The sequence below is a fragment of the Lissotriton helveticus genome, chromosome 3_1, assembly GCF_964261635.1.
Source record: "Lissotriton helveticus chromosome 3_1, aLisHel1.1, whole genome shotgun sequence".
Classification (NCBI taxonomy): domain Eukaryota; kingdom Metazoa; phylum Chordata; class Amphibia; order Caudata; family Salamandridae; genus Lissotriton; species Lissotriton helveticus.
Window position 1 is genome coordinate 339,735,087 of NC_136061.1, and position 23,258 is coordinate 339,758,344.

The window sequence follows — 23,258 nt, forward strand, 5'->3', positions numbered from 1 at the left end:
CGCCGAAGGCTTTCGCACCTCGTACGGTGCCCGATGACTCAGAGGGGCTGCAGCAGACTCAGCGTACTGGAAGCTCTGCTCGACCACTTTTGCAGGACGACGATTCGGAGCATTTTATCGACGCCGACACGGGCAAATTACTGCTCTACAAGAGGAAAATTACATCCCAGCCGGTGGACTCCTATGTAATCCCTCTAAAAAAGAAAAGGCCTGCACCAGATACTCCAGAGCTTGTGGAACCCATTCCTCAACAGCCTAGGAGGAGTCCAACACCTTCACCCACCTACTCGGATGGGGATGGAAATGAACAGAATGATGAGTATACCTTCCCTGCCAATAATGACCCTGATGAACAGCAGGACTCATGGATAGACACTGGTGACCAGGGTGACCAACAGGTGGTTAGTGACCCACAGCTTTATGGAATAAAGACTTCTCCTACTGAAGACTCGGCGGCATTTAATGCCTTAATTGAACGGGCGGCTGCAAATCACAAGGTGGAGATGCATGCCGACCCTGTGGAAGTTGACTTTTTGTTTGATACATTCTCTGCATCAGAAAAGACTGTCAAAACACTGCCAATGCTTAAAGGGGTTCTCAAACATGCCAATGACATTTTCAAGGAACCCACCAGGGCACGCGTGGTCAACCCACGTATAGAGAAGAAATACAGACCGGCACCTGGGGACCCTGCTTATATACGAGGCCAGTTGCCTCTGGACTCTTTGGTCGTCTCCAATGCCCGCAAGCGGGCAAATTCACAGACAACGGGTGAAGCTCCTCCCCCGGACAAAGAGTCAAAAGTGCTGGAGGCAGGGGGCAAAAGGGTGGCAGCACAGGCTGCAAACATATGGCGCATATCCAATACACAGGCCCTGTTGGCTAGATATGATAGGGCGCATTATGACACCTTGGAACAGCTTTTGCAACACCTTCCAGACAAGTTCAAAGAAGGAGCTGAAATGTTGATCCAAGAGGGCAAGCTCATTTCTAATGCTGCGATTAAATGTGCGCTTGATGTTGCAGATACAGCAGCAAGGGCGGTGAACACTAGTGTTATGTTGAGGCGTCCGGCTTGGCTCCGCATCTCAGGGTTCAAGCCCGAGATCCAAACAACTATCCTCAACCAACCCGTCAATCCAGACAGACTGTTTGGCCCGGAGGTTGACACCACCCTTGAGAAGATTAAAAAAGACACTGAGACGGCTAAGTCCATGGGTGCACTTCAGTCTCAGCAATACAGGGGCAACAATTTTCGTCGCTCAAGTACAAGGGGTGTTGCCAGAGGACACTTGGCACAGCAGACAAGTTTCCATAAAGGAGGCGCCCAAGCCTCTTACCCCAAACAGAATAGAGGTGGTTACAGAGGAAACAGCGCCAAGGGCAGAGGCAGAGGCAACAATACTTCCCGTTCCTCTGCTGCCAACAAACAGTGACTCCCTGTCACTGCCCCCCGACCATCCATCACCTGTCGGGGGAAGACTCCAACAGTTCCTGCCAGTCTGGAAACACATCACCACAGACAGGTGGGTAAGAGAGCTTATCCAGTTCGGGTATTGTTTGGAGTTAACGTCCACTCCCCCCAACATACCCCCAAGACAACGTCCTATGTCAGCAGAGCACTTGCACTTGTTGCAGCAGGAGGTTCTCGTAATGCTGCAAAAAGGAGCAATAGAGCTCGTGCCAGTGGAGGAGGAAGGCGCAGGGGTTTATTCCCTGTACTTCTTAATACCAAAGAAGGACGGCTCACTCAGACCCATTCTGGACCTACCCCCCCTCAATCTATACATACTCTCAGAACATTTTCACATGTTAACGCTACAACAGGTTCTTCCACTATTAAACCAGGGAGACTTCCTCGCAACCTTGGACCTCAAGGATGCTTATTTTCACATACCACTCCACCCATCCCACAGAAAGTACCTCAGGTTTACCATACAGAACAGGCATTACCAGTTCAAGGTCCTACCCTTCGGAGTGACCACTGCCCCCAGAGTGTTCACGAAGTGTCTGGCGACCGTGGCGGCGCACCTCAGGAGACAAAACATACATGTCTACCCTTACCTGGACGACTGGCTCGTTCAAGCCAAGTCGGAACAACAGTGCGCCGCGGACATGTCCCACACTATTGACCTCCTTCACAGTCTGGGGTTCTCGTTAAACTATCCAAAGTCGCACCTCCAACCTGCCCACGTGCGGCAGTATCTGGGCGAGACAATCAATACTCTGGCTGCCACAGCACAGCCAAACCCAGCGAGGATCGACAACATCCAGTCGCTAATCCAGAGGTTCAGACCCCAACACTCACTGCCAGCGAGAGTGTTCATGCAGTTGATAGGCATGATGGCCTCCTGCATCTTCATAGTCCCGCACGCGAGACTGCATATGCGTCCGCTCCAGGAATGTCTAGCACATCAGTGGACGCAGGCTCATGGACAGTTGAAAGACCTAGTGTTGGTAACCGGTCGGGCATACAACTGTCTGCATTGGTGGACTCCTCACAACCTTTGCAAGGACCGACCGTTCCAAGAGCCTGTACCACAGATCATCCTCACGACGGACGCCTCTCTCCAGGGTTGGGGGGCTCACGTGCTCCACTACACGGTGCAGGGACTATGGACGACACAGCAAAGGAAGATGCACATCAACTGCCTGGAGTTGATGACGATCTTTCTGGCGTTAAAGTCCTTCAAAGTACATTTGTGCAACAAGGTCGTGCTGATCCGGACGGACAACATGACGGCCATGTACTACATCCAGAAGCAGGGGGGTACGCACTCTCCACAGCTATCTCATCTGGCTCAGAGCATGTGGAAGTGGGCCATTCAGAGGAACATCTTCCTCATGGCGGAACACCTTCCGGGCAAGGACAACCAGATGGCGGATCTGCTCAGCAGGTACAGCCATCAAATGCACGAGTGGGAGATACATCCATCTGTACTCCGCCCGTACTTCCAGCAGTGGGGTCATCCGGAGATAGACCTGTTTGCCACAAAGGAAAACGCAAAATGCCAAAGCTTTGCCGCCAGGTTCCCTCACCCACAGTCGCAAGGCAATGCGATATGGATGAACTGGTCAGGCAGCTTTGTGTACGCTTTTCCCCCAGCACCTCTCATTCCGCTGGTGGCAAGAAAGCTAAAGCAACACTCGATGACGCTCATCCTGGTTGCTCCAACGTGGGCACGCCAACCATGGTACACCACGTTTCTAGAACTCTCCGTGGTACCGCATCAAAGGCTGCACCTCACACCCAGGCTCTTGACGCAGAACCATGGCGACATTCAGCATCCAGACCCGCAACAGCTCAATCTGGCGAACTGGCTCCTGAAGTCCTAGAGTTTGGCTACCTTAATCTGCCTCCTGAATGCATGGACATCATCAGAGAGGCAAGAAAACCCACTACCCGAGCTTGCTATGCTGCGAAATGGAAGCGTTTTGTCATCTACTGTACAGAGCATAACATAAATCCGCTAGATGCATCCATTCCAAACATCATTTGCTACTTGTTACATCTTTACAAATGCAATCTAGCGTACGCTTCCATTCGAATACACTTGTCAGCCATAGCAGCTTATCTTCAGAACAGGCAGCACCTCTCTGTTTTCAGGGTGCCTGCCATTAAAGCTTTTCTAGAAGGGCTGAAGCGGGTCATTCCTCCCAGGACCCCACCCGCTCCAGTATGGAATCTCAACGTGGTCCTCACTAGGTTGATGGGTCCACCCTTTGAGCCTCTACATTCATGTGAGATTCAATTCCTGACATGGAAAGTGGCTTTCCTCATTGCCATCACGTCTCTCAGACGTGTTAGTGAGCTACAGGCGCTCACAATACAAGAGCCATTTATTCAGGTTCATTCCAACAGGGTGGTGCTCCGCACTAACCCCAAGTTCCTTCCAAAGGTGGTGTCACATTTTCACGTCAATCAGTCAATTGAACTGCCCGCATTCTTTCCAAATCCAGAGACGGTAGCGGAAAGAATGCAACACCACAACTATTCGTTGCCTTTTCAGCTCAGCACAAGGGCAACCCCATTTCCAAAGCGGGAATAGCCAGGTGGATCGTTAAATGTATTCCGATTTGCTATCAGAAAGCTAAACGCACTTTAATAATCCCACCCAGAGCACACTTCACACGCAAGTTAGGAGCCTCCATGGCATTCCTGGGAAACATTCCTTTAGAAGACATTTGCAGAGCAGCCACGTGGTCCACACCACACACGTTTACCAAACATTACTGCGTAGACGTGCATTCCAAACAGCAGGCAGCTGTAGGACAAGCTGTTCTCAAGACTCTATTTCAGACTTCTGCAGCTGGCACGGGCGGCCGCCGTTAATAGAGGGACTGCTATATATTCTATGCACTAGATATGAATTTAGCAGCCCACATGCCTCGAACTGAATATGCTACTTACCAGTATGCATCTGTTCTTGGCATGTAGGGCTGCTAACATTCATATCGCCCAACCTCCTCCCCGGCGCCTGTAGCAGCTGCAGATTGCTTCTTGCATTCAATCATTAGCATGGACATCTTTAACACTGTCATACTCCATCTTTGCCGCAATGGCTAAAAACAATCTGGAGATGGAGTCGATGCCCATGCGCACTGTAGTCCAGGGGAGGAGCCACCTATCTCGTGATATTTCGAAGACTCTTCCAGGACAACAATGTGCAATCATCCGGACCCAACACTAGGCGGCGATCTATGCACTAGATATGAATGTTAGCAGCCCTACATGCCAAGAACAGATGCATACTGGTAAGTAGCATATTCAACACTTGCAGTGCAAACTGTTTATACAAACTGAATTATTACTGCAAAGTACTTATCACTTACCTGTGCCAGGCTTGCTTGGTTCTAGGAAATTAACTAAAATATTTTTGTTATACAAAACTAATTGGTCTGATGTTCAGTCTTTGAGTATGTGATATAATTTGCTGATTGAGTGTGTACAAACAATGCTTAAAACTATCCTCTGATAAAGCCTTACTGCTCGACCATACTACCACAATTAGAGAGTAAGGTGATATCTACTTTTACCTCTGCCTACTTTTGGGGTTCCACTGGACTCTGTGCACACTATACCTCATTTTGGTATAGTATATACAGAGCCAGCTTCCTACATCTGGGCTCAGTTAAAGGTAATCTCTATGCCATCTTGGCATTTTTGCGATTGCTGGACTAACCGCTCCAACTCACCTGCTGTGGCTAGGTTTCCTAAAGCCTGCAGCATATATTTCCCCCTACACCATTCAAAATGCCTCAATGGGACCTTAAGCTAGTCCTCACTTTTTTGCGTGTGTGCACCATTCGAGCCTCTACACAGTTGACCTCTCAGGCTCTTGGCAATACAAGCTGCCTTCTTATTAGCCATAACATCGATTAGCCGAGTCCACAAATTGCAGGTGCTCTCTGGACACTCCGTATACCACCTTCTACCCGGACAATCTGGTTCTTTGGCACATGCCTACTCCCTTCCGAAGGTTGGGACTCCCTTCCATGTAGGCCCGAACATCGCCCTGCCTACCTTCTTAACTCCGCTGCATCCCTTCAAAGAGGAGGAGAGACCACTCCTTATTGGCCCAAAAAGAGTATTGTTGTTCTACCTTGACTGCACAAAAGAGTTGCAGCTGAACAATTAACTTTTTATGGGCTATGTCGGAGCCAATAAAAAGTGCCATCTTTTGATGGATCATTCTATGCATTAAGAGGACTTGCAGTCTCACTCCACGAGCACCAAGGCTGCAACCAGTGAGTTAGCACCTCATGTCCTGGTCCTTGACATCCGTCAGGCAGCAACGTGGACATCCATGCATAAGTACACCAAGCACTCCCACCTGAACAGTCAGGTTAGTCGTGTCTGGCACTTAACCTGTTTGGTCATGCAGGGCTATCTAATCTAATTGGTTTGGCAATCCCACCACTGGGTAAGTATTGCTTCGATATCTATTCTAAGGTAAGGAATCTGCGGCTAGAAGGCTCTATCAGATGAACGATTACTTGCCTTCAGTAATATATTATCTGGTGGAGACTCTACCTAGCGGCAGATTCCTTACTGTCCTTCACACTCTATGAATCAATTACACTGTGGATATTCCAAGGTAAGGAAACTGCGGCTAGATATTCTCTACCAGATACAGGGTTACCGAAGGTAACTAGCTTGTTCATGAGGAACAACCAGAGCTGAAGTCAGCCTTGTGTTCTTGGATTGGGTGCGGAGAGTATGGTATCCAGAGCTTTTGGTCGTGAGCCTCTAATTTAATTGCCGTTCCGGGAGGATCTGCTCTCTCAGCAGCAAAGCAAGGCTCTGCACCCGGGCCTTTGCAGTCTCCACCGTCATGCTTGGAGATTGAGCAATGACAGCTGAACACCTCCAACTCCAGTAGTGGTTGATGTTATCCTGGCAGTCTGGTATCTTTCGATAAAAACTAAATATACTTGTTGAAACTAATTGGTGGTCTCCTACAGCACACGAGCAAGAGAGACACCCTTCAGGCTAAGTAATCTGATATTTTGTTATTTCTCTCCCTCCCCCTGCAAGGCTTTTCGCACAGTTAATGGTACCATTCGACTCTTTCAGTCTTTTTATGGTTGCCTGGCCAGCCCTCCTTATTTTAATAATCTACCGTGATGTTTCTTGAAAAGACTGCAGTGAAGAGCCCCTTTTTAGGTCTCGCCTGTCGATGCGCATGCGCATCGAGCTTGCGAGCCTATTGCGGCTTAAACAGTCTTTAACCAAGTTGCAAGGAATCGTGGCGATTCCTTGCAGTGCCCGTGACTTTTAAGCTCAATGCGCATGTGCATTGAGCTTAAAAGCGCGTGCACATCAGTTCCCTCAGCCGCAATCGCCGTCTGTTCCCTCAGCCGCATTCCTCCGACACCTTTTGAAGTGAAGCTTAGCTTCACTTCAAAGGCCCCGGCTTCTTCACACCCACATGCCGCTCTCCCCGCTCCGCCCCCTCCCCTGCCCGCCGTGTGCATTTCTTTTCTCCTCTTTGCTCCTCCAGCAGTTCTCTGTCACCTTTCCTTCTCTCCTCCCTTGTTCTATTTAATGATTTCCTCTTTCCTGCTCAAGGTGAAAGTCTGATGACAAAAGGGCTGCTGGCTAAAAATGAGTGGTACTGGCGGTCAATGCTTGTTATTTTTCTCATCTTGCTTGTGTTCTGTTAAACAAGAAAGTGTTGTGACCCTTAATTGCGGGCAGCTTCACAGCAGGTTGTGGGGAGCCTGGCTTGCAACAGTGTCCGAAGTGTCTCCATCTGCTGCTGGCCTGCGTGCTTCCCACAGGGGGCCGGGCTAATTTTTCAGTCAATTAGCAGAAGGTCTGCCTTTGTTCTGCAAGTGCATCCCTTTCGCTCCCTCCCCCAGGGCTCTTCTTACACCGCGGACACTGCATTCAGATGTTGTGCTTTCTTGAAAAAAGCATATCATATTTTATTTCTCGGCTGACCTCTGTGACATTGTTGGGCAAACGCTGTCTCGGGCAATCACGGAAACCTGCATTGAAAGTGCTCGGAGCGCATTTTGATTCCTTTGTGATGAGCAATAAAAACAACTTGGCTTGACGAGTGTGTTAGCCTGTTTGCCAGCTCGTTATCGTTTCTTTTTTTTTCTAAACTTGGAAAGCAATAAAGCAAGATCGGCAAAAAGAAAATTATTTTGTTAATACCAGACACATTAATAAGGTCGGATGAGTACAAGAGCGACAACGAGGCAGCCATAAAACATTCTCGGGAACAAGTCATCTTTATATTGCTTTGAAATGAAGTGTGCAGGCTCATGAGTGAGGCGCTTTTGCAGCTTAATTCTTATTAGCAGAGCATGGCACCGGCCGTTGGTAAGCTTTAACAGTGCACGCCATTCAGAATGTATTCCAATCTTCTATTCAAACACAAGCTCAGGGATTCAGATGTTGTGCTTTCGCATCACACCCTCCCTCACTCACCCTCCCTCACCCTCACCCTCCCTCACCCTCACCCTCCCTCACCCTCACCCACCCTCACCCCCTCACCCACCCTCACTCACCCTCACTCACCCTCACTCACCCTCACTCACCCTCACCCTCACCCTCAATCACCCTCACCCTCAATCACCCTCACCCACCCTCACCCTCAATCACCCTCACCCTCAATCACCCTCACCCTCACTCACCCTCACCCACCCTCACCCTCACTCACCCTCACCCTCACTCCCCCTCACTCACCCTCACCCTCACTCACCCTCACTCACCCTCACTCACCCTCACTCACCCTCAACCCCTCACCCTCAACCCCTCACTCGCCCTCACTCACCCTCACCCTCACTCACCCTCACTCACCCTCAACCCCTCACCCTCAATCACCCTCAACCCCTCACCCTAACCCTCACTCACCCTCACTCACCCTCACTCACCCTCACTCACCCTCACTCACCCTCACTCACCCTCACTCACCCTCACTCACCCTCACCCACCCTCAATCACCCTCAATCACCCTCACTCACCCTCACTCACCCTCACCCTCACTCACCCTCACTCACCCTCACCATCACTCACCCTCAACCCCTCACCCTCACTCAGCCTCAACCCCTCACCCTCACTCAGCCTCAACCCCTCACCCTCACTCAGCCTCAACCCCTCACCCTCACTCACCCTCAACCCCTCAACCACCCTCAACACCTCACCCTCACTCACACTCACTCACCCTCACTCACCCCCACCCTCACTCACACTCACTCACCCTCACTCACCCTCAACCCCTCACCCTCACCCTCACTCGCCCTCAATCACCCTCACCCTCACCCTCACTCACCCTCACTCACCCTCAACCCCTCACCCTCAATCACCCTCACCCTCACTCACCCTCACCCACCCTCACCCTCACTCACCCTCACCCTCACTCACCCTCACTCACCCTCACTCACCCTCACTCACCCTCACTCACCCTCACCATCACTCACCCTCAACCCCTCACCCTCACTCAGCCTCAACCCCTCACCCTCACTCAGCCTCAACCCCTCACCCTCACTCACCCTCAACCACCCTCAACACCTCACCCTCACTCACACTCACTCACACTCACTCACCCCCACCCTCACTCACACTCACTCACCCTCACCCTCACTCACCCTCAATCACCCTCACCCTCACTCACCCTCAACCCCTCACCCTCACTCACCCTCACTCACCCTCACTCACCCTCACCCTCACTCACCCACCCTCACCCTCACTCACCCTCACTCACCCTCACTCACCCTCACTCACCCTCACTCACCCTCACCCACCCTCACCCTCACTCACCCTCACTCACCCTCACTCACCCTCACTCACCCTCACCATCACTCACCCTCAACCCCTCACCCACCCTCAACCCCTCAACCACCCTCAACACCTCACCCTCACTCACCCTCACTCACACTCACTCACCCTCACTCACCCCCACCCTCACTCACACTCACTCACCCTCACTCACCCTCAGTCACCCTCACTCACCCTCAACCCCTCACCCTCACTCGCGCTCAATCACCCTCACCCTCACTCACCCTCACTCACCCTCACTCACCCTCACCCTCACTCACCCTCAACCCCTCACCCTCAATCACCCTCACTCACCCTCACCCTCACTTACCCTCAACCCCTCACCCTAACCCTCACTCACCCTCACCCTCACTCACCCTCACTCACCCTCACCCACCCTCACTCACCCTCACCCACAATCACCCTCACTCACCCTCACTCACCCTCACTCACCCTCACTCACCCTCACCATCACTCACCCTCAACCCCTCACCCTCACTCAGCCTCAACCCCTCACCCTCACTCAGCCTCAACCCCTCAACCACCCTCAACACCTCACCCTCACTCACCCTCACTCACACTCACTCACCCTCACTCACACTCACTCACCCTCACTCACCCCCACCCTCACTCACACTCACTCACCCTCACTCACCCTCAGTCACCCTCACTCACCCTCAACCCCTCACCCTCAACCCCTCACTCGCCCTCACTCACCCTCACCCTCACTCACCCTCACTCACCCTCAACCCCTCACCCTCAATCACCCTCACCCTCAACCCCTAACCCTCACTCACCCTCACCCTCACCCTCACTCACCCTCACTCACCCTCACTCACCCTCACTCACCCTCACCCTCACTCACCCTCAATCACCCTCAATCACCCTCAATCACCCTCAATCACCCTCAATCACCCTCAATCACCCTCACTCACCCTCACCATCACTCACCCTCACTCAGCCTCAACCCCTCACCCTCACTCAGCCTCAACCCCTCACCCTCACTCACCCTCAACCCCTCAACCACCCTCAACACCTCACCCTCAGTCACCCTCACTCACCCTCAACCCCTCACCCTCACTCGCCCTCAATCACCCTCACCCACCCCCTCAACCCCTCACCCTCAATCACCCTCACCCTCACTCACCCTCAACCCCTCACCCTAACCCTCACTCACCCTCACTCACCCTCACCCTCACTCACCCTCAACCCCTCACCCTCACTCACCCTCACCCTCACTCACCCTCACCCTCACTCAGCCTCACCCTCACTCAGCCTCACCCTCCCTCAACCCCTCACCCACCCTCATCCCCTCAGCCTCCCCCTCACTCACCCTCAACCCCTCACCCTCAACACCTCTCACCCTCACTCACCCTCACTCTCACTCACCCTCAGTCACCCTCACTCACCCTCAACCCCTCAACCTCACTCGCCCTCAATGACCCTCACCCTCACTCACCCTCAACCCCTCACCCTCAATCACCCTCACCCTCACTCACCCTCAACCCCTCACCCTCAGCCTCACTCACCCTCACCTTCACCCTCTCACCCTCAACCCTTCACCCTCACTCACCCTCAACCCCTCAACCACCCTCAACCCCTCACCCTCACTCACCCTCACTCACACTCACTCACCCTCACTCACCCCCACCCACACTCACTCACCCTCACCCTCCCTCACCCTCCCTCACCCACACTCACCCTCACTCACCCTCACTCACCCTCAACCCCTCACCCTCACCCAGCCCCTTACCCTCAATCACCCTCACCCTCACTCAGCCTCAACCCCTCACCCTCACTCAGCCTCAACCCCTCACCCTCACTCACCCTCAACCCCTCACCCTCACTCACCCTCAACCCCTCACCCTCAACCCCTCACCCTCACTCACCCTCAACCCCTCACCCTCACTCACCCTCACTCAGCCTCACCCTCACTCACCCTCTCACCCTCACTCACCCTCTCACCCTCACTCACCCTCACTCACTCACCCTCACTCACCCTCACTCACCCTCACTCACCCTCACCCACCCTCACCCTCACTCACCCTCAACGCCTCACCCTCACTCACTCTCAACGCCTCACCCTCACTCACCCTCAACACCTCACCCTCACCCTCAACCGTTCACCCTCAACACCTCACTCACCCTCACTCTCACTCACCCTCACCCTCAACCCCTCAGCCTCACCCTCACTTACCCTCAACCCCTCAGCCTCACCCTCACTTACCCTCAACCCCTCAGCCTCACCCTCACTCACCCTCAACCCCTCACCCTCACTCACCCTCACCCTCACTCACCCTCAACCCCTCACACTCACTCACCCTCACCCTCACTCGCCCTCAACTCCTCACCCTCACTCACCCTCAACACCTCAGCCTCACCCTCACTCACCCTCACTCACCCTCACCCTCACTCACCCTCAACCCCTCACCCTCAACCCCTCACCCTCAACCCCTCACCCTCAACCCCTCACCCCCTCACCCTCAACCCTTCACCCTCACTCACCCTCACAACACATATTGTGTTACAATAGGTGTCACATTTGCGGAAGATAAAACTATCTAGAGATGTAGCATAACGACAAGAGCTGCCATATAAGACACGTAAATACAAAACATGTTGCATTCCAAATGCTATAGGTGTCACATTTGCAAATGTTATAACTATTTCCTTTGTAAATGACAAAGCCATCAATATAGCTATTTTAACAACGCAAAAATAAATAAATTATGTCATTTACAAGACCAATAACTAGAACTTTTCTAATGCGAGACCTATTGCATTCCAACCCCACTTATCCACGCAACGCCACTCACACACGCAACGCCACTCACACACGCAACGCCACTCACACACGCAACGCCACTCACACACGCAACGCCACTCACACACGCAACGCCACTCACACACGCAACGCCACTCACACACGCAACGCCACTCACACACGCAACGCCACTCACACACGCAACGCCACTCACACACGCAACGCCACTCACACACGCAACGCCACTCACACACGCAACGCCACTCACACACGCAACGCCACTCACACACGCAACGCCACTCATCCATTTGCAAAACGAAAAATGTGTAACTATTCTATTGCGAGACCTATTGCATTTTCAATGCTTGTTTGCATGGTTACCCTCTGCTTTTTGCCTGATTCTGATACTCTTTGACTGAATATGAACTGGATTCCTGCTCACCAGGTTACCAGTGCCTCTGTTCTTTCTCAAAACTGTGCCTTTGTTTCCACGGTTGGCATACCTCTGGCCCACATATAAGTCCCTTGTAAAAGGAACCAGTGGTACCAAGGGCATTGCGACCAGAGGGTTTCCAAGGTGTGCAGCTTGTATTATGCCACTCTAAGAGACCCCTCACCAAACACATGCACACTGCCACAATAGCCTGCATGTTTTGCTGCAGATAAAATTGAAAAGTCGACCTGGTACTCATACCTGTGTGCCAGACCTACCAGCACTGTAAAAGGCATATGTAAGTCACCCCTAGAGCCGACCTTAGAGCCCTAAGGCAGGGTGCACTATACCTCTTGTGAGTGCATAACGGCTTGAGCAGATATGCTCCTATAGTGTCTAAGTCCATTCACGGACTGGGAGCTTGTCAATATGAGTTCCACAGCTTCATGATAGCTTTACCAGATCCCAAGACGTATGGCACCAAACATCTCAGATTAATGAGCCCACACTGATGCCAGTTTTGGATTAATTAATAAATGCACTCAGGGGGCACTTCAGAGGTGCCCACCGTAAACCTACCAAACCACTAGTGTGTGCCTTACTGGTCTGCACCAGCCTACCACTTCTAAACGTGTCTCAAATCCCCCAAAGGCGAGAGCCTTTTGCTCTTGTGCATCAGAAACAAAGTCTTCTCTGGGTGAAGGTGCTACACACCAACACCCAAGTATTACCAGCTTTGAAGGACGGTGAGCTTCAAAGGCTTCCTGCCCTTTGATAAGCTGACCAGGGCCTCCCCAGCTAGTGTAAAAGTCTGCCCTCTGACCGAGCCCCACTTTTTAACTGCAGGGTCGTTGGGAAAATGAGTAAGCAGTAGAGGTGTATCCCCTCTTGCCCAGGACCACCCCTAAGGTGTCCAGTGCTGAAGTGACCCCTGTAGGAAGGTGGATACCTGACTATGGTTGCCCCCAACTTTTTGCCTGGTGTTTTGCTGGTTTTTCGACTTAGTTGACCTGGGACCCTGGGACCCTGCTATCCAGGCCCACTGCTCTCTCTGTAAAATGGATTCCATGTACCTTAGGTACATATCTGATTGGATACTGAGTCACCTTATCAGTCCCTGTACAGTGTACCTTAGGTACCCAGGGCATAGGTGCACCCAGGGCCTACCAGGGGCTGCAGCATGTATTATGCCACCCCTGGCTGGCCATCCAAATCTGACACAACTGGCTGCACGACAGCTGGGGCAAGGTGGTGTAATCACCCTTTGCTTTAGATATAGTATTCCTATATCTAACCCTAAAATGGACACATATATTCCTATCAGTCACTCCTATGGCAGGCCATATCAATCCTGAAGGCAGAGTGCTTGGAATTATGTGAGATGGTGCTCTGGCAGGAGCTGAGCCCATTTGCAGCTTGCGGAACCAAGTCCAAATAGCTGTTCCATGATAACGCTATACCATATACTCTTAAGTGCATTATAATCCTCGCGGTTAAATGCTAACTTTGGTATAGCATTATCAAAACATGTCGAGTAAGGTGTAATACGAATTGGAATACTAACCCCTCGCCAATTCTGGCGACGGGGTTAGCATTCCACCCTTCTAGAGGGACACGACATGTATGTAACTGTGAACCCCGGTTAAAGTCAGACACAGCCTCAGCTCCACAAAATGGATGCTGCCACCGAGACACAAGTCTGCCCTCCTGCTGCTGGGAGTCCTTCCAGCAACGGAGGCCTGGACAAAGGGTTTCCTGTCAGGGGCGGTGCTAGCACCATCCCAGACAGGATTTTGTGTCTCCCGGGTAGGCAGGGCTGAAAGGAAGGTGACTGCAAGTGGCACCCCGGTGCTCACTGTGCATATGCCGGCTCAAACCAGTTCCTGGGGCACACCAGCCCCTGAGCTGGGGAGAGACCGGACAAAGGAGAGGGGTGTAACCACCCCCCTCCTGGTCCCACCCATAGGGCAGGACCTAGTCGCGTGCCAGCCCCTTTTCTTAGGATAAAGGTAGGAGCAGGCCCCCTTCCCAAATTAGATCATTCTGAATCTTGAACTACTTTCCACGAAAGGAACTCTTGACTTTTCTGAAGACTCTCCCTTGTGGCTAAGGAGTAGCCACCCTGCACCAGCAGGCACCATCGAAGCTCTTGCGGTTTGCTGCACGTCCATCCTCCGGATCAAGACTGCCGAGCTCGACGAGACCCGGATTCCCTGCCATCTCTGACCTCTACCTACATCATCCAGCCCAGCTGAGATTCGTGGGTGTGACGAGACCCGTGGGACCGGCCATCTTCAAGACCTGCACGACGCTTCACCAGCACGACCCCCGAGAGACCCTCGAGTAAGTGCACTGGGGTTTGAGAAGCCCTAACCCTAAGCAGCTCCAGCACCGAAGTCCAGCCTCCCAGCATCCACGAGATCTGCGTGGGGCCCTTCTGCTTCTTTGCTGCTTGCCACGTTGTCCGGTCACTTGCCCGTTGGCTAGTGACCCTCTTGACGACGTACCACGACGTTTTCACCGCTGGTCTAGGCCCCCTAGACTGGCCCTTGCTTCTTGTCCAACAGGAAGTGCCCTGGACCCTCCTGGTCCACTCCAGACGCCATCTTGACTCCCCCGCGTGGGCTTGCCTTGCCAAGGTTTGTTGCTCAAATCCTGAGTCCAGCATCGCCGACAGCCGACAGCCTCGTGGGACAGCTCGCACCTCCAGCCTGGACGCCGACAACGCCTCCTAGCCCGTGTGACTGCAGAGTCCAGCGTCACCCACTGACCTGGTCGAGGTGACTTCATCCGGTGCCATCCTGGTGCCCACATAATCACTGGCTAGTGATTAAGAACTAAGTCCCCTCTGCTTTCAGGTCGTCTCCTTCACTGATCCAGCCTTGGATCACACCGAACTTCTTCTCTGGTCGCCTGCCAGCAACTTCTTCTTTCAGGCTCCATAGACTTCAACGAGGATTCCCGACGTCTGTTGAACCCTATGCAGCCGCGGCCCCCGGGCTAGGTAACTTGAGTATTTCGGTACTCCAGCACAGGTTCACTATCCAAGTGTCCAGATCCTTTGTCGTTTTTAGTCTATCTAGTCGGATTCGTCCGGAAACAGTAACTTTAGAAACGCTAGCATCCATAGACTTCTTCCCGCATCCCACGTGAGAGTGCACACTCTGCACCCGATCTCCCTAGGCCTCCTGCTCCTAACCTTAGGGTTCAGTAGTGTAGCCCTAGCGATCCTGAAGCCTCTGGATCTTGTTACTTACCTGCTAGTATTTCGCATTCCACTTTTTGTGTATATGGTTTTTCGTGCCCCTCGGGCATTTGTGTAAATTGTGCAACTTGAAGTATTTTCACAAGAGTTTTGTATTGTGCTTAGCTCCCTGACTCATAAAGAGTTCAGGGTAGACTTGTTATTAATAAATATCCTATATTTTTATAACAACTTGTGTGGTGTCCTTTCACTTGGTGTTCAAGGAGTATATGTGATGGTAAAACAGCTGGCTTAACACGCCCTCTAGAGTTTAGCCTAAAGACTGCTCTTGTCCACGCTACTAGGATAGCTGGTCTAATAAGGTTGACTTACAACCAATCATCAATAAGGGTTGTTTGGTATGATACAAAGTGATCACTAGAATAGTGAGCACTATATATCGGGCCAACTTCTCACAACGCCCTCCTTTGAGAATCCTGCATATTGTTTTGGAGGATTCTAGTCAATACAATTAGGGGTATGGTCCCTTCTCAAAGGGAGTGGACATACCAAGGATGTATATGTCACAACATGAAAAGGGTAGTTCCCAATTATATCGAGGACCACAAAATTCCAATAATAGAAAGTGCCCACAGAACAGCTCAATATATTTCAATTATTTATTATCATGTTAATTCATAGAAAAATATATTTCTAGTGTAGATAGAGAGCAATACATACTTCATTTAATAAAAAATACATATCAAATAGTGCAGCAACAGCCCAGGGACACAGAGAACAAAAAAAATGGCACCCAAATCACTCACTCATTCTATCAGTCACTGACTCATTCTCAGGCCAATACATTCATACCAACTCAATCAACTACCACATATCATCAGACACACGAGAAAAGCGCCGACGCGCGTTTTGGAACAGTGCCCAAATGGGAATTTCCTTCATCAGGGCGCATATCATCAATGTACTGGAAGGCACGGTCTCTTAAAATCCAAGATGATATGAACGAGGCCCCATCATTTAATCAGGGCAGGAAAAGCATATCCTGAAGCCCAAAATTGGCAATTCCCTATTAGGCTTCAACTTGGTAGGGAACAAATAGGACAGCAAACTCGCGATGTCCTGGAATCAATGGCGGATAGAGGAACGACGCTCGAGAAGACCTGAACTCTAAGTGGATCGATCGATCGATCAGGTAAGGTCAAAATGATGAAAAAGTCTGGTCCAGGCCTCAGAAGGATCAGTAGTAGGAACTCGCGGCCTCAAGGTCGAGGCAGTAAGTCTAAAAATAGGACGCGGGGCGACCGTGGCGTTTTAATCCGGGTACATCATTGCAGGGTCCGCCAAAGTGAAGGAGTCCGCCAGAGTCAGGATAAAAGATAGAGCCAATAGGGTCCTATCATGACTGCCACGAGCCTCGATACGCACGCCTCACGGGTCTGTCTCCCTATAAGACTGCAGTTGCTTAATTGTTTATATATATATATGGGTATATATATAATTATATATATATATGTGGGGCACAGTTATTATTGTGTTTCCGGGGTCCCGCACATAGGCGGGAATATTCTAATGCTTATGACTTTGATGAGGATACCCCTGGAAGAGAATTAGCATTACAGGTAAGTAACTAATCCTTCCTACTACTGCAACAGCCACAGGTTAGCCACTGCTTGGGAGATAACTGCTGTATAGTCTAAGCTAAAGCATATGATCTACAGTTCATATGCCTCAAACGGAAAATGCTACTTACCCAGTATGCATCTGTTTTTGGCATATAGAGCTGTAGAATCATATGCGCCCACCCGGGTACCTTTACCTGTTGCAGTACCATCTTACTTAGATACATTATACATGGACATCTTTTTTACTACTCTTACTAATTCCATCTCCCTTTACAGCACACCAATCTAAGGATTGAGTCGATGCACATGCGCACTATCACCAAAAGAGGAGTCACCTACCTCGTGACTGGAAAACCTTCTTCGACAAAATACAAAGTGCAAACATTCGAACCCAACACTAGATGGTGATCCATGCTAAAGCATATGATTCTACAGCTCTATATGCCAAGAACAGATGCATACTGGGAAGTAGCATTTTCCTTATTTTGCGATACCTACATTCATAAGGATTTTCGACTCCTAAATAGTGATTCCTTAAAAATCGTTTTAAGTATTCGCAATTCCTTATCTTGAGGCATGTGCCCCAAAGACACACTTTGATCGCGACAAGATCGGCGCCTCTCAAGTAATATGGAGCACGCAGCTGAGGCAGAGTTCACCCACAATAGAGACACAAACAGCGAAGCCAGCGCTCCAACACGAGGCAGGCTGGAAATAGCCAGCCCACACTAAACAGCCTTCGAAGTATCTTCTGGGGAAGACCTAGCTCCGGTACAACCCAGATCACCGGCGCTGACCACAGGCTCGGGACCAAGGACCAAAACGACGCCACTTTCTCTGAGTACTACTGCCCCCATATTAAAAAAGATCATACATTCGCCACCACCAATACCCCTAAATGTTGCACCAGACCTTCAGATTGAGGCCGACACCATGGCCGAGCCGAGAAAGGACAAGAGGATTCTCAATACTGATCTGGTGGCCAGGCATCAACAAGGAGACGGTTCCGAAACAATTACGGCACCGAAGAGTACATCAGCACTGACCTTCGACACCAAGGCATCAATCGGAACTGATAAAAACATAAGCACCGAAGAGCTCCAAGAAAAAATCTGAGCCGAATAATCTTTTGGAATCGAGCGGAACAAAGTCTTAAACTTCGGAACCAAGTTCTGAAAAACACCATGGACATTCTTCTAGGCAGAAAAAAATCCATGATTCCAGAAGTTCTAAGGTTCGGACTGATTCTAGGATCAAAACAACAGCACACAAGAAACACAAGGTACTAAACCCACTGAAGATCAAGGGGTAGTATTTGAGGGACTACAACATTACATTATTCAAAAAAGAAAGGCAGCAGAGGGACAACTTTCTGAGCCTCCACGAAAGATTATAACACAACATATTCGGGGCACAAGTCATATAATTTTTAGTGTACCTGCTTCACCTCATACTTCACCATCTCCACAGGGAGGATAAATACAGGACACAGATTCCCTGGGTACACAAAATACTGATAAATCACCTCACCCCATAGGAAGACTATGATGTGGGTCTATCAGATTATATCTGAAAGAGACACGTTAGTGATAGATTCCTTACCTAAGAATATCCCCAGGCGTCAGACTGTATCCGGAATTTTTTTGCGTAGCAGTACCCATGCGCGTCGTCCGCGTCTGTCGTCGGCGCCGTGATGACGTTGTCGGAGTACTTAGACGCCACCTCCGCGTGCTGACGTAAGTTCTTCTTTTTTCCGCGCCAGCAAGCGTTGATCCGGAAAAAATGGTACCCTTAGTCAATTTTTACTAAACTGTTTCGATCATTTTTGATCTACTTCGAAGTCTGTATGACTCCGACGGTGCCGGTAGGGATGCCCGGTTTCAAACCCTGCGCCCGACTGATGTCGGTTACCGACCCCCATCGCCGGTGTCTTCATTGCTTAGGTCTCGACCACAAGGCCTGCTACGACTGTCGAGCCCTGATGTCTAAGGCTAGGCGGGAGCGATCCAGCAAGCGACTCGAGCTCCGGCAGTCGGCCCCGCGCCGCTCGAGGTCCCGTTCCGTGAGGAGGTTGAGGGACCGGTCGCGGGGTCGGAACTACCATGGCTCTGGGAGTCTTCCACATTCTTCGGGCTCCTCAGGTAAGCACAAGAAGTCGAAGAGACGTCATCGCTCTTCTGACTCCCCCCGACGCTCGCACGACGCGGCCGGGGGTTCGGGCGACACCACCCACGTGGCTCCGCTGGAGCCGCAGGTGTCGCGGCCTGCTACATACCCGCCGGTCCCCGACGCCGGGGGAGATTGATGGCTTCATCATGGCCATGAGGTCGCTCGCTCCTCTGTCGGGTTTCGCGGCGCCTTCGGGCCAAGCGGCCCGACTGAGTCCCCACGCGGGCCAGGTGCTTCGGCCCCGGCGCCGTCGGCGACTTCGGTCCCGATGCCGCAGGGCCCCACTGGATCCGATTCCGAATCCGGGTCGCCGCCGGTCGACCTCGCTGGCGCCGGCCCCAAGGGTGTCGCCCCCAGCGCCGACCCAGGACGACGCCATCCCTGGTCCTGCCCTCGGTTCGGGTCTGACGTCGGAGCGCCGCCGCTCTCGGCGCCGATGGGAGATTTCTATTTCTATGACCCGGCCCCATCCTTTGAGCCTGAGTACCAGGCGATGGGTGACGAGGGGGACTGGGAGGGGTCTGAGGACCTTCTGGCACGTGAGTGTCAGTATTCTACCGACTGGACAGGAGAGCTTGGGGATGCCAGTGGTCTGGACACTTCGCCCGAGACTGGTTTTGTCTCCCCTCCTAGCGTGGCCACGGAGGAGGGGTCTGCCTATAGCGTGCTGCTGATGAGGGTGGCCAAGGCCTTGGGCCTTGAGCTCCCCGACGCGGCTGTGAGGACTAACCTCTTCACTAAGGTCCTTAAATCGCACGCAAGCTCGGCCGAGCCTCTACTGCCGTTTAATGATGCCCTATCAGACGTTCTTCTGGGCACTTGGTCCAAGCCCGCCACTGGTCAGCCTTTGGATAGGAACGTGGCCAGGCGCCACCGCCCGGCTCTGGGCGACCCTCGCTTTCTGTCTACCCACCCCACTCCCGAGAGCCTGGTCATCCAGGCCTCTAATTCCCAGACCGTATTCCCATCGACTCTCCCCGACCGGGAATCCAAGAGGTACGAGCAATACGGAAAGAGAGTATTCTCCTCCCTAAGTTTTGGATTGCGGTCAATCAGTACCGCATGCCTCTTGTGCCGCTACACCCACTCTCTGTGGGATACGGTCGCGGACGTGTTGCCAGAATGCCCGCTGGAGGTCTGGGCTAAACTCGGCCAGGCCCTTGTGGAAGGTCGACATGCGGAGCGGTATTCCATCCGGTGTGGGCTGGACACTACTGACTCACTGGGCAGAGCGATGGCAACGACGGTGGCGATTCGTCGCCACGCCTGGTTGAGATCTGCCAACTTCTCGGTTGAGGTCCAAAAAACACTTATGGACATGCCGTTCGATGGCCGACTATGCGCTTGAGCGCTTTAAGGACTCCAGGGCCACTGCCAAGTCCTTGGGCCTCTCGGCCCCGCGCCAGCAAACGGCTGCCTTTCGCTCCTTTCGTGGCCAAGGAAGGGGCACCCCCACACGTTCTGCCAGCCACGGGCCGCAGACTACCATCCAGCCCGGTGGCGGACGTGGAAACCGCCGTGGCGGAGGTCTGGGACAACGGCGAGGCCAGTCCTCACCTACCCCTGCATCATCCGCCTCAAAACCCTCCTAGTCCGTGCTTTCAGGCCCATGTGACGCCAGTGGGGGGCAGGATTCGCCATCACCACCACCACTGGCACACTGTCACTGTCACTTCGGACAGGTGGGTGCTGCAAATCGTCCGAAGGGGCTACTCCCTTCCCTTCGAGGCGTCCCCTCCAGCCATGCCACCGCAGTGCCACCGCGTGTCGGGTGATCACTTGAGACTTCTACAAGAGGAAGTTACGGCCCTCTTGGCCAAGGGGACCATCGAGCGCGTTCCTTGGCCAGAAGTAGGGTTTGGTTGTTACTCCCACTACTTTCTGGTACCCAAGAAGGGCAAAGGGGGCCTACGCCCTATCTTGGACCTACGGAACGTCAACAGCTTCCTCCGGAAGGAGAAGTTCAAGATGCTGATATTGGCTCAGGTCTTAGCTGCCCTAGACCCTGGAGACTGGATGGTGGCGTTGGACTTGCAGGACGCTTATTTTTATATCCCCGTCCTGCCGGCCCACCGGCATTGCCTGCTGTTCACGGTAGGCCACGAGCACTTTCAGTTTACCATGCTCCCCTTCGGCCTTACCAGCGCCCCACTGGTGTTCACTAAAGTGATGGTGGTGGTCGCAGCTCATCTGCGCAGGTTAGGGGGTTCAGTCTTCCCCTACCTCGACGACTGGTTGTTGAAGGCGGGCTCGCCCCAGACAGTCGTCAGCCACCTCCAGACTACGGACGACCTCCTACACCTGCTGGGGTTCTCCATCAATGTGCCGAAGTCACACCTGTGTCCCTCTCAGAAGCGCCTCTTCATCGGAGCGGTTCTAGACTCTGCGCAGTTTTGGGTTTATCCTCCCGAACAGCTGGTTCGGGATATTCAGGCTCTGATTCCGATCTTTCAGCCTTTATCCCGAGTCTCGGTCAGGTTGACGCTGGGGCTGATAGCCTCCTGCATCCTTCTGGTGCATCACGCCCGGTGGCGGATGCGGGCTCTGCAGTGGGATCTGAAGTTTCAGTGGGCCCAGCATCAGGGCAACTTGTCCGACCATGTCTTGAACTCTGAGGGCACTGCAAGACAGTTGCAGTGGTGGCTCACGGACCGCGATTGGGTCAGCGGCAGATCCCTCTCCCTACCCCAACCGGAGCACATAGTTGTGACGGACGCGTCCCTCCAGGGCTGGGGGGGATGGGAGAGGGGGAGATCAGAGGCCTCTGGTCTTCGGCTGAGTCCCAGCTCCACATCAACCTTCAGGAGCTGCGAACGATCCGACTTGCACTGAAGGCATTCCTCCCCTCTGTCCGGAGGAGTGTAGTGCAGGTGTTCACGCACAACACCACCGCCGTGTATTGCTGCAACAAACAGGGCGGGGTGGGGTCGTGAACCCTATGCCAGGAGGCTCTGCTCCTCTGGCAGTGGCTGGAACATCAGGCCGTGACCCTGGTGGTTCAACACCTGGCAGGTTCTCTGAACGCCAGGGCGGACGAACCCAGCCGTCTGTGTATGATGGATCATGAATGGCGTCTGAACTCGGACCTGGCGCAAGGCCTCTTTCAGCAGTGTGTAGAGCCTTAGTTAGATCTATTCGCCACAGAAGAGAACGCGCATTTTCAAGGCGGCACTCGCTCGGAGACGCTTTTCGTCGCGCGTGGGGTTGCGGTCTATTGTACGCCTTTCTGCCTATACCACTTCTACCCAGAGTGCTGAAGATCAGGCGCGACCGGGCCCAGGTTATCCTTGTGGCTCCGGACTGGGCACGAAGATATTGGTATCCAGAGCTACTCAGCATGTCTGTCGATCCCCCGATTCGTCTGCCTCTTCGGGAGGACCTTCTGTCGCAGCAGCAGAGGACGGTCCTCCACCCGAACCTGTCCAGTCTCCACCTCCATGTTTGGAGATTGAGCGGCGACAGTTGAGGCCATTTGACTTTTCTCCTGAAGTCTGTAATGTCATTCTGGCAGCCAGGCGTCCCTCCACAAAGTCGGTATACGCCTGCAGGTGGAACAGATTTGTGGCATGGTGCACAGCAAAGGCTGTGGATCCACTCTCTGCTCCTCTTTCTGAGGTTCTCCTCTTCCTTCTTTCTCTTGCCCAGCAGGGCTCTACTCTGGGCACTATCAAGGGCTACCTTTCTGCCCTTTCCGCCTTCTTAAGGCTACCTGATCAGCCATCTTTGTTCATGTCCCCAATTGTAAATAGGTTTTTGAAGGGCATCACACACATGTTCCCTCCTGTGCCATTTGT

The 23,258-nt window shown here is 52.5% G+C and overlaps 1 protein-coding gene across 15 annotated transcripts in view; it reads left to right on the plus strand.

Moving 5' to 3' along the window:
- Nucleotides 1-23,258, plus strand: part of NCOR1 (nuclear receptor corepressor 1) — a 1,934,049-nt gene that overhangs the window by 1,197,129 nt on the left and 713,662 nt on the right. The window lies entirely within an intron of this gene.